We start from the raw sequence: 12,548 nt of genomic DNA on the forward strand, positions 1-12,548 counted from the left end.
GCAGGGGCAAGACTGAAGTTGGCAAGGCAAACGTGGCCATTTCAAGGTGTAGATAAAGATACTGGCTGCTTGAATCATGATGGAGATAATTTTGGAGGAGGATCAATGAGCCTTCTTGATGGTGAGAAGTGAGGTAAGAAAGAAAAGTTTGGGTGCCTGGCTTCCAGCCAGAGCATTATCTAGGATTGGCACGGGTGAAGTCTGCTGCGTTCAGTCTCTAAGCATAGTAGGTGACAAATCAACATTTGTTTCCCTACTCTTAGGTTTCACGACTTTAAGGAGAAAAATTCTAAATCCTACAGAAGATTATATTTCAATCAATGTTTTACTAATATAAGTACTCTATTCAAAGGGTTATCATAACACAGAGGAAAGAGAAGATGGCATTTATTTAAGAAAATTACCTGTTTTAGGCACTATCATTTCCGATTGCTTTTAGCATCTGAATTTCTCCTAAAGTCCCACAGTCATAAGGTTCAGAGGAACCATAAAAAGGAATTTCATCCACTCTGGAAATCTTTTACTTTAGAGACTGGTGGTCTTGTGTTAAATCCTTTCTTTGCTTCTTACTAGTTGTTTGTTATGTCACCTAATCTCTGTGAGCCTCTATCCACTCTCCTATAAGAGACGAAAGTTAAATGAAGTGGTGTATAATATATCTAAATTTTCTTTCTTTTCTATACCTTTAATTAGGTATACCTGTGTCCTCACATACACTTGATTGACAGTTATACTCCTCAAATCTGCTTTCAAATAAGCCTCTTGAGCCAGAACTGCTGTCAGGTGTTAGCTGTGACCCTACTAGTACAGGGTAGTGCCTCAGTGTCCTCCCTCCAGGGAAAGCCTCACTCCTTCATGTTATGTGGAGAGAGAGGGGCTGGTGAATCTTACCTTTCTGCCAGGCTAAAGTTTTGTATATTTCCTTGTTGAGTAAGTAACATCTCCCATCTAGAAGGAGTAGCATTTTGTAGTAATAGAGAAGCTCTCAGTATGCATTTGCTGTATGACATTAATTAAGTTACTTAGCTTGTAACTTTCCTCATCTGTAAAGTGAGGGTCAGTGATACTATTTATCTTTCCATTTAGAATGGTGATTGAAGTAAGGTTTGGAATCCCCTTGGAACAGAGCTTGGGATCTTGTAAGTACTCATTAAAGGGTAACTAGGAGGCTGGCCATGACTGGGGGCTCTAAGGAAGTTGTGTTCCTCCTCAGTCAAAGCCAACTGCTTTAGTTATTGTAAGCTGGTATCTGCTGCTCCAGGACCCTCATTTCGTGGGAGCACCTGGGAGTCTGGGACCTCACACCAAGTGCTTGTGCTTTCAGATGGGCAAGCTTTTCCCCGACACCTCCACAGCTCTTTTGAGTAGAGAGCAGAGAAAAAGCCCTGGAGCAGAGTTTTGTTCTCCACATCAATACAATCCTTCCTCTGATTGTGTGGCTGTAGGGCCACTGACTCCTTTAGGTCTGCTGACAAGCTGAGGTCTCCCCCAGGGCACAGATGAATCCACTGCTTTGTCCTTTAGAGCTGACAAAGAATTACTCCCTGGAAAGCCATGGCAGCCATAGCAGATCCTCCACCAGGGATGTAGTTGGTAATGGTTACTATTGCAAGAACTATGTGAGACCTACAATCAGCTGGGTGTAGTAGCACATATGCCTATAATCCCATGCCTACTCTGGGAGGCAGAAGCAGAAGAATCCCAAGTTTGAGCCCAGTGCAATTTAATGGCTTAGTGAGACAGTATCTGAATTTTTAAAAATTAAAAACTCTATGATCAGGGAGGAGAAAGCTTAACTAACTCTCTATCCTGGATTTTTTTTGAGTCAAGGGAGAGCTTGGAGAGAAATTTCTATAAATGAGAAATGAAATGAATGGGGCTTTAAAGAACTGGATAATATTAAGACCTCAAAGTGCAGAATAAACATGATTTGGTCATTTGATGCCATTATATTCCCCCCAAATAATGAAATACCAGGTGGAGGGGTTGCTTAGTGGTAGAGTGCTTGCCTAGCATGCGTGAAGCCCTGGGTTCAAGCCTTAGTACCACAAAAAGTTAAAAACTCTTAAACTCTAGATTCAGCTTTCTTTCTTTTTATTTATTTATTTATTTATTTTTTACTTTTTTAAAATTAAATTCTTTTATTGGTACATTGTAGGTATACAACACAATTACATTTCTCATTGGGAACTTGTACCTTTACATGATGCATCTTGGTTCTTATCTTTTCCCCATTCCTAGCCCTCCCTTCACACCCTCCACCCTTCCCTATTTACAAAGACTTTATTTCCATTTTTTCCATTTCTCATCATTTTTCCTTTCCCTTCTTTCCTTTCCCCTGCCCCTCCCACTCCCCCTACCCCTTTGGACCTTTTCTTCCTATTTTGCATTATCAATTATTCATTCTAATCATTGGTACATTTTAGGTATACAATATAATGACATTCATCATTGGAAATTTGCACCTTTACATAATCTCTCTTGGTTCTTATTTTTCACCCTTGCCCAGCCCTCCCTTCAACCCCTCATTCCTCCCTATTTACAAAGATTTTGTTCCTCTTTTTCCATTTTCTCATATTAATCCCATTCCCTTCTATCCTTTCCCCTAGCCCTCTCACTTCCTTCCCCTTTGCCCCTTTTCTTCCTATTTCACATTACCTATTATACATTTTAGTCCTTATTTACACTTTCAGTTTCTCACACCAGAGAAACTATTTGGTATTTATACATGTGTGTCCTATTTATTTCACTTAAGAGTATTGCCTCAATGTGCATTCACTTAGCTATAAATGTCTCTAATTTCTCATTTTTTATGGCTGAGTAGTACTCCATTTTATGAAAAAACCACATTTTCTTTATCCAGTCTCCAGTTGATGGGCATTTGGGCTGTTTCCAAGTTTTAGCTATTACATACTGTGCTGCTATGAACATGGGTGCACATATATCACTGTGGTATGATTCTTTTAATTCTTTGGGGAAGATCCCCAGCAGTGGAATAGCGGGATCAAATGGGACTTCCAGTCCTAGTTCTTTGAGGTTAGATTCAGCTTTCTTCACTGCATAAATCCTTCAGATTTCTTACTTTGTGTTTTTCTCTAGCCTAACCCCAGTAGGGACACTGACCTCAGCTTTTTGTGTAAAAGTCAGCCTCCTTTCTGGATTCATGAGAGGCAGCATGTTCCACAGGAACCCAGGAGTCAAAGGGTACTGTGTGGCCTGGTGGCACTGCTTTGGTATCTTTCCATGAATCACCTGTAGTCAACATACGCACAAAGCACTAGGCACAATGGATATATGTATGTGTTCACAGTGTTGGAAGCAGGGAGGGTAAGACTCACTAAGATGTGTCCTTCACAGAGAAAGATGGTAGAGTAAAGGCCAGCAGCAAATCAGAGTCTCTCTAGGACCTGGAATTGAGACACTTGGATAATAACAACTTATCAGAGAGAAAAGAAAGAAGAGTTCTGGGAATTAAGAAAGACCCAATAGGAAGACTAGAAATCACAGAGAAACTGGAAAAACTCAAGACAATACACAAAGAACAAAGCAGTCTGGAACACTTACCTTGGCTCCTGGTGGAGGGGACCTGGCTCTGCAAACATAAAGTAAGTCTGGAGAGGACTGGCAGCCCTGGGGAGAAACCTCACAAACCCATAGGTTATAAGTCTAGGTGGAGATGGCAGTAACAGAGTGCACAGAGAGGCACAAACACTAAGAGTCTCTGGAGCGAATATAACCCTAAGGCAGACACTGTACCATTGATTGGTCCTGTTGTGCCCAGATTACGAAGTCCCAAAGACCACCAGGAGGCCGTTTCCGATGTAAGCACACGAGGGTCATTTATTCAAGCTTAAGCAGGGACTCTCAATTGTCACTGACACAGCGGATCAAGATTGAGAGCCCCGAGTTCCAAATTAGCAGGGTTTTTATTGAGACTACAACAAGCTTTGGTCATTAGCAGCCACATGATTGGCTAATATTTAGCAAGTATGAAGTGTAGAATTTTGATTGGCTAGGCTCGTTGGGGGTTGGAGGGGATTACGTATAGGTTTTTACAAGAAGAATGGGGACAAAGATTAGTGGTCTACTGTCACGTACTGATGGTCAGCAGACATCCTGACTAATGGCCACGACCACCCTGTGTGGACAGTCAGCACGTTAACAGATTGTCCTATAGATAGTGGGCCCGGGACATTTGTTTTTAGGGCAAACAGATGGCTGAGTAATAAATTTAGGAATCTCGAGTTGTGGATTACGTCCTTTGTCCCAGTTCAAGCACAAATTTGAGAGAACAAAGGAGACTGCTCCAAAATGGAGTCATTCTGGTCCCACAGTCCCATCCGGAAGGAAAGATGGGGCGGGACTCAGCATATATACAAAAAAAGTGGGCTTAGAAACGAAATAGAACCTAGTTGTGACTCACTGTCCCTCTCTTGTATCTGGTGAACTCTAGTACTGCAGGAAAGAGAGAAATCACTGGCCCTGGAAAGAAATCACTCACCCAAACATATGGAAGAATTTTTTGGACTCAATTCTCTTTCTCTTTGTTCTTCAGGGGTTGGTTTTTCTTCTTCTTTTTAATCTTTTGCTCTTTGTTTTATTCTCCTTTTTTGTTTTTCTTATTTTATTTTTCTGCTACTCTTGTCTACTTCTATTATCTTTCTTTTATTCTTATATGAATTCTTTATCTCACTTTTCTCTCTTCCTCCTCAGCTTTCTTTTCTTTCTTTTTCAAATTGCAATTCTTTCATTTTCACTTTCCCCACCCCTCTATTTTTATTATTACTACTAAGTTTTATTAATTTTAAGATATTTAATTGACTATGCTCTGATAGCTGAATTCTTTTTTATTGTTAATGGTAGTATAGTTGTTGCATTTAGTAGATATTTACTATATATCAATATTTTGTTTGTCTTTGTGTCTGTACAACTATTGCAGATCTCCTTTTCTATTGTTGAGTGGTTGAGTGGTAAGAGTGGTAGCTTTTATTGGTTCTTATGGTATGTCAATATCTGGTTTGTCTTTGACTCTATTATTATTACTGATTTCTTTTCTATTGCCAGTTGTTTCTATTAATTAGTTTTTACTGTAAACCATTTTCTGGTTTGTCTTTGTGTCATCAACATTACTGTGGTTTGTTTTCTCTTCTCTGTGTGGTGTGGGGATCAAGCCAGGAGAAAGTTGGGCAATAAGAAGAAACTCAAATCTTAAGCTCAGTAGATTGAAGAGGGATGTAAATAACAAAGCATAAGCACATCACAGGGAGACAGATTCTAACTAAAGAGATCTACACAGTAATGACCATAACTGATTTTCAACCTGCAGCACAAAAACAATAGAAATATGAGAAAGCAAGGCAACTCCCCAAAAGCTGATGCCTTCAAAAATCATCAATTCCCTCCCAAGCTGATCACATACATGGTCATTGAAGTAGAGGCAGTTATAGGCAAAGAACTAAAAAATAAAATGGTCAAAATGAATGAAGAGCTCAAAGGAGAAATAGTCAAGCAAATTCATAAAATGTTTGCTGACCTTAGAGAGGATCTTATTAAACAGATAAAGGATTTTACTAATAAAATGTTTGACAAGCTTAAAGATAAAAGACACAATAAACTAATGGAGTTAAACAAGACAATGTAACATATGAATGACCAGTTTTCTTAAAAACTAGAAATTATGAAAAGAAATCAAGCAGAAACCCAAGATAGGAAAAATTCAATAGAAACATGGATAGCAGGTTTGACCAAGAGGAGGACAGAGTGTCAGAAATTGAAGACAAGGTGGACATAGTAGATTATAAACTCAATGATACCCTAAAATGACAAGACAACATGTGAGCTGGTAGCTGACTTAAAAAAACCCATCAGAATTATAGGAATAAAGAAAAAATTAGAAGATGATTCAAGAAGTATAAAAATTTGTTGAAATAATAGTAGAAAACTTTCCAAACTTAAGGAAGGAATTCAAGTACAAAAGGCATATAGAACCCCAAATAGTCACAACCAGAAACAAAACCTCTCCATAATACATTAAAAAAATGGGGAGGGCTGGGGATTTAGCTCAGTGGTTCCGGCACCTGCCTCGCAAGCGTAAGGTCCCGAGTTCAATCTCTGGTACCAAAAAAAAAAAATAGGCAACTGGGCCGGGGATTTAGCTCAGTGGTGCTGCGACCTGCCTGGCCCCAGTTCAATTCCACCCCCCCGCCCACAAAGGGCAACTGAAATGAAATGAATTGACACTTCTTGGAAGAAATAGAAATTTCCAATAAACACATGAAAAAATGTTCAATATCTCTGGCCAATATAGAAATGAAAATTGACACAGCACTGAGATTTCATCTCACTCCAGAAAGAATGGTTAGCATCAAGAAATCAAATAATAACATGGAGTCTACTAGTTATTAGTTACGTGGAGTCTACTAGTTAATTAGAATTTTTTTCTCCAGACCACTATTTACCCAATATTAGTTTTGAAAATCTTTCTAAAACAAATCACATCTTCTGATGTCTTGTTAATGCTTGAGATGTTTTTTTTTAATTACATGGAAAAATGTTTAAATACTTTTCAGTTTTGCTTTGTTTGAGTTCTATTATATTTGAACATTATTATAGTTTTTTTCCCTTGCATTGTTTTTCTTTGAATAATTTTAATTTTTGTATATGTGTGTGTTTAGTGAACGATAATAAAGTTGTACATTAAAAAAATAAAATAATAACAAATGTTGGTGAGACTACTGGGATAAAGGCAACCTTCAACATTGATGGTAGGAATGTAAACTCATACAACCACTATGGAAATCAGTATGGTGATCCCTCAAAAAACTAAAACTAGAAATTCCATCCAACTCAGCTATTCCCCTTCTAGGTAATTTCCTGCCTGAGTTAGTTAAAGACATCATATTACAGGTGATATATGCATACCCATGTTTATAGTAGCACAATTTGTAATAGCTAAATCTTGGAAGTCACCTATATGTCATTTGACAGATGAATGGATAAAGACAATGTGGCATTTATACACTTGGGGGTACTACTCTGCAATAAAGAAGGATAAATTTGAGTCATTTGTAGGAAAATGGATGCACTTTGAGACTATAATGTTAAGTGAAATAAATCAGATACAGTCTAAATGTCACATGGTTTCTGTTATATGACAAACTCAAAATATAAATAATTTAAAGAGGAAAATAAAAGAGAGATGATAGAAACAGGGAGGTAGACCATTTGCAGATGGGAAGGGCATCTACAAATGGAGGAATAGGGACAGGTGGGGAGGGGAAGGGCAAATAAAAAAGATTAAGATTTGATATGTGTGTGCACTAATTTCCCACACTGATGAATTTATTATGTACTGCAAACATGTACTAATAATGAAAAGAAAAGATTTTCTTCCACATAAGCTCATATGTTACCTGGGTGGACCAACATATAATTGGTGCAACTTGACAAATGTCATATTAGCGATAAGCACAAACTTTACAGGTGTGGGTGATATTCAACATTTGGCAACCCATAGAGTCACTGCGACAATTATGGCAGGGTGACTCAGAGATACCAAACAGGCATGGGCCATGTGTCTGTAGAGGCTCAGCACTACCAGGAACGCCCACCCTTCTTTGGATCCACACCCATTCTGGACAAGGTGGGACAGACACCAGGAGTAAGAGGTCCACCTCAAGCTGGCTGGGCTGTAGGCCCTGCAGGGCTCTGACAGAGCAGTCAAGGTAAAGGTGATACACAGAGGGGCTGTGTGACAAAGCCACTGCTACCACCCCACTTCTACAGAAGCATTTCAATATTTTACAGATGATGTGGTTACATTGATGCCTTGTAAAGCAGCACTACAGAAGAAATAGCCTGTGGAAGCAATGCCAGCCACATAGGTAAGTAATTAAACATGTTTTAGGAACCAAATAAAAAAAGTAAAAAGAAACAGGGGAAATTGATTTACAATTTTATTCACTGGAAATATCCAAATTATCGTTCTACATGTAATCAATACTCAGCACGGTTACTGAGCTGGGGTGCACTCAGAGCCAGTGCAGGGAGTGCTCAGGAGCTACATGTGGTTATTCTTGGGCCAGCACTGGCTTACGAGGAAGGGGTGGGGGAGGCTCCTGATCCCTCATCTTTAGCTCTCTGAATCTGGGGGGGAAGGTGACCTCCCAGTTGCCTGGCATTTCCTGCAGATCCACCTGTGGTTTCCTTTCCTGTTTAGCCCATCTGTCCGTAGTAGGTGCGGGATTTATGACAGAGAAAATGGGGCTCTTTCAGCTCTGAGCTCAGTTATATTAATCACCTGGCCTATTGTTTAGTGCTGCCTTCATTACTGAACTGAAGACTTAATTACACTTTTAAGCTTCTTTGACTTTTAGACCTAATTTACCTGGAGCCTGCATCTCCTGAAACTCAGGCTCTGGTGAATTTACTAAGGATTAGTGGGAATTTGCCTTGTGTGCCCTGAGGCCTTGCTAGGCTCTTTCTAGGCCTGCATTTTTTTTTTCTTTTCTTTAGTTTTATTTTTTTTATATCTTTTCTTTCCTCTCCTCTCCCTCTCCACCCCTCCCCTTCTGCTGCCTCTGCCTCTCTCTCTCTCTCCCTTCCCTCTCCAAGGCCTTCTGAGAATTTACTGTGCACTAAGGATTTGCCAGGCCTTTCTAAGACTCAATTTTACTTTTTTTTGCTCTCCCCTCCTTTGCCCTCCCCTCTCTACTCTTCACTTTCCCTCTCCCTTCCTTTGTCCTTCTCCCTCTTTATCTCCAAGTTCTACTGCTATTTTGTCTTGCACTGGGACCTTGCTAGGCCCTTCCTATGCTGCCTGCATTTTCCTTTCTTTTCCTCTCCCTTTCCTTCTCTTTCTCCCTTTTTCTCCGAGAAGTAGTAGAAATTTCCTGTGTACTAAGACCTTGCTAGGCCCTTCAGACTTGTACTTCTTTTTCTTTTCTTTCCTTTTCCTTTCTTCTCCCTCTAACTTTCCTTCTCCTCCTCCTTGTCCCTCTCCAAGAGTCGTGAGAACTTGCTGTGCGCTGAGGCCTTGCTACACCTTTACTAAGCCTGTTTGTTCTTCTTTTCTTTTCTTTTCCTCTCCTTTCCCTATCCTTTCTCTCTCCCCTTCTTTCTCTGTCTCAAAGAATTAGTGGGGATTTGCTGTCCACTGAGTCCTTGCTAGTCCCTTTTTAGTGCTGCCTTTTCTTCTTTTCTTTTCCTCTCTTGTCCTCTCCTTGTGCCTCTCCTTTTCCACTCTCCCTCTCCTATTCTTTTTCTCCCTCTCCTCCTCCCTCCATTCAGCCACCTGAGATGATGGCTTTTTCTATTTTCTCCCAGGCAACTGACACCAGCAAACTTAAGCATTTCCAGTAATTGAGCACCACCTTGTGGTCCAGAAGAAAATCCAGGAATGCACCGCATCCATCTTTGGATCATTGAGCATAATGAGCAGCCTTAATGGACATCTGGCTTTTGTTGTCTCCTTTAGTCTGAGAGGAAATGAGATTTATTACTGAATATGAACTGTCTCCTACCGTCTAAACTGCCTGGTGAGAAATCAGTGGGTCTAATTTGAACTAAGCAGAAATCATGCAGAAACATAAATCCAGGCTGCCACTGTTCTATTATTTAACTGAATTGTGTCCACATTTCACAGACGACTCGGCTTAGCCAGGGAACTTGGCATCTCTATGTGCTGTTACTGTAAAATGTTGAGTTTAATGTGTCAGTTGCTCCGAGTTAGGGTTTAGCTCCTGGCATTTTCTCAGGTGGTTCAATTAAAAACGAAAAAAAGCACATTTAGAAAGGAACTAGTAAGGCTCATCATAGCCTAGCTGGCCCTTCCTTGCCTGACAAGTGAACTGGAGTTCTTCCAGTCTCCAGTGGAGGTCCCAGATGTCAAGAAATGCACACGTGCTAGTAGGATTTAAACTAGACATTCCAAAAAGGGCAAAGAACATAATCATAATTAACAGACTAAGCAAATTATACCCTTTCCTCAGTCCCTGAAGTCAGTGGTTTCTTATGTGCTGTAGCCCCTCCAGCTCCAGTCATCTGAAATTTCGGATTCTGAGTAAAAACAAACCCAGCCCCTGACTTTGCAGGCTCACACATCAGACGTGACAGTGTGGAGACATTTCTGCTCTTGGCCTCAATCTTCACAGGCGACTGTGTATTGGGGAGGGATATTCGTGGTGATCAAGGATCTCAGAAATAAAAAACATTCCTTTCTGTATCTTTCGTTTCAGTTAAGGCATTGGCAGACCTTCAAACTACAATTTGGTTAAGGGAGCAATTTAAGTTTTTATTTGACACTTTATTTTTTCCATTAAGTTTATTGGTACATTTTAGGTGTACAGTACAGTTACATTCATCATTGGGAACTTGTACCTTTACATGATGTGTCTTGGTTCTTATTTTTCCCCATTCCCCTGCCCTCCCTTCACCCCCCCACCCTTCCCTATTTACAGAGAATTTGTTTCCATTTTTTTCCCTTTTCTCCTGTTTTTTCTTTTCCCTTCTTTCCTTTCCCCTACCCCTCCCAATTCCCCTACTCCTTTAGACCTTTTCTTCCTATTTCACAATATCAATTATACATTTTGATCCTTATTTACACTTTCAGTTTCTCACACCAGAGAAACTATTTGGTATTTACACGTGTGTATCCTATTTATTTCACTTAAGAGTGTGGCCTCAATGTGCATCCACTTAGCTATAAATGTCTCTAGTTTCTCATTCTTTATGGCTGAGTAGTACTCCATTTTATAAAAAACCCCACATCTTCTTTATCCAGTCTCCAGTTGATGGGCACTTGGGCTGTTTCCAAGTTTTACTATTATAAACTGTATCTGACACTTTAAATATACCATAAAAGTACACATTATATAGTCATAATATAATATAGCACAGAAGTATATATTATATGTGGATAATGCCTTTTAATTGAATTAATGAATCTTTAAAAAAAATTAACTCTATTGGTACATTTTAGGTATACATTATGACTACATTCATCATTGGGAGGGTGGGAAGGGGAATGGGAAAAAACAAGAACAAGAATTAATGAATCTTAATGGAAATGGGTATGTGAAATTAAGGTATTTCCCTGAAAGAAAATGTCAGCACCTAATATTGCAAGAGGTAAGTATACTCTCGCTCAGCATTTCTTTCTATCTATCTGTCTGTCTGTCTATCTATCTATCTATCTATCTAATGGACAGATGACTGGAGTCTAGGAGCAGAAAACATTATTACATGAACACCGTACTCTGAAGACCAGAGTATTTGCTCAGCATTTGTTTTCTATTTGGCTTGGGCTTCCAGACAGCATGCAGGCACTTCTGTAGGAGAAGAGAAGTTGATGTAGAGACAGATGTCATTCCCAGGCCAGACCCTAAGGGCATGTTCAAGTCTTGATGGAGGAACAGATTTGGGGCCAAGATCAGCCAGTAAGTCACAGACCAAACCACTGAAAAATAGGCCAGATTCAGGAAGGAGGAAAAGGCAGGGAAAGAACTGAGCATCCAGCTTATGTTTGCAGGCAGCTAGGTAGAACTTGGCAGGGGTAGCTATCTCCCTGAGTCTCCTTTGAATATTTTAGATAAATCGGGAGAACCAACAAATTGAAACTCCTGTTTTCATAAGATACAGATGGATTGGAGTTCAAACCCTTGACCTTTGCTTTCCTAGGTTTACCAGTGTGGATGATATTTATTATCTTATGTAACAGCAAGCTGGGACTCAGGGCAGTGCTAAGCCTCATCATTGATACAATGAAGTCCTCGAGTTCTGCCTTGATTATTGACATTAAGTTCTCAAGTTCTGCCTGCTTTTTTGCTTGTCATGGTCTGTATGCTGGCTTTGATCCTTAAAAATACAGTACAAGATGACTTCCATACCTTTAGGCCTAATATTCTCACATAATCGCACCAAAGATAAAAAATAAACGAGGAAAAAAAGACAGGAAAAAGAAGAAAAAAGAAAGTAAAAGTAGGGAGGGGTAGTTTCTTCTCAGACATTCTTTTTTTAAAGGAAAGGAGGCATATCTCAAAACTCCCTTGAAAAACTTCTTGTATACCACTGGCCTGGACAGTCACACACTCATGTGACATTTTTAGCATCTAGAGTGGCAGGTGCACTCTGCCAGCAGGAGACAATATGGTAAAATGTTAAGAAAGACTGAGTCTGAAGTTCAGGCAAGAGCACAAATATCTCTGTCCTCAGTTTCTTTATTCGTAAATTTCTGTTTCAGAATTATATACCTAAAAGAATGCCTGATACACAAGACACACAAGATAAAAGTGTATCCTTTCATTTCCAGCATTTGTGACTCAAGAATTTCAGGAGGCCATAGCTTCAGTAGTCATGTATTGTTAGGTCTTGTGGACCAGATAGGACCAAGGATGGGGCAGGTGATCTTGGCTTAGATTGAGTCACCCCCAACCCACTGGACCTGACTGCAGAGTCAGGGTTGGGCAGTGAAGAGGAGAAGGGATTTGGGGGATGGTAAACCTCCCAAGGCAAAAAACAGAACAGCTTTTGAATTCTTCCTATGAGATATA

The 12,548-nt window shown here is 39.8% G+C and overlaps 1 long non-coding RNA gene across 2 annotated transcripts in view; it reads left to right on the forward strand.

Moving 5' to 3' along the window:
- Positions 1-1,147: 1,147 nt before the first annotated feature.
- LOC147825616 (uncharacterized) overlaps positions 1,148-12,548 on the forward strand; it is a 66,558-nt gene continuing 55,157 nt past the window's right edge. The window contains exons 1-3 of one of the 2 annotated variants that reach the window (XR_015440337.1): positions 1,148-3,605; positions 7,807-7,883; positions 9,325-9,536. This is a non-coding gene — a long non-coding RNA (uncharacterized LOC147825616). The other variant, XR_015440336.1, reaches the window with a different exon arrangement.

Source organism: Heterocephalus glaber, unplaced genomic scaffold (assembly GCF_053883595.1).
Source record: "Heterocephalus glaber isolate CG9 unplaced genomic scaffold, H.glaber_assembly_v1.0 deba00001497, whole genome shotgun sequence".
Taxonomy (NCBI): Eukaryota; Metazoa; Chordata; class Mammalia; order Rodentia; family Bathyergidae; genus Heterocephalus; species Heterocephalus glaber.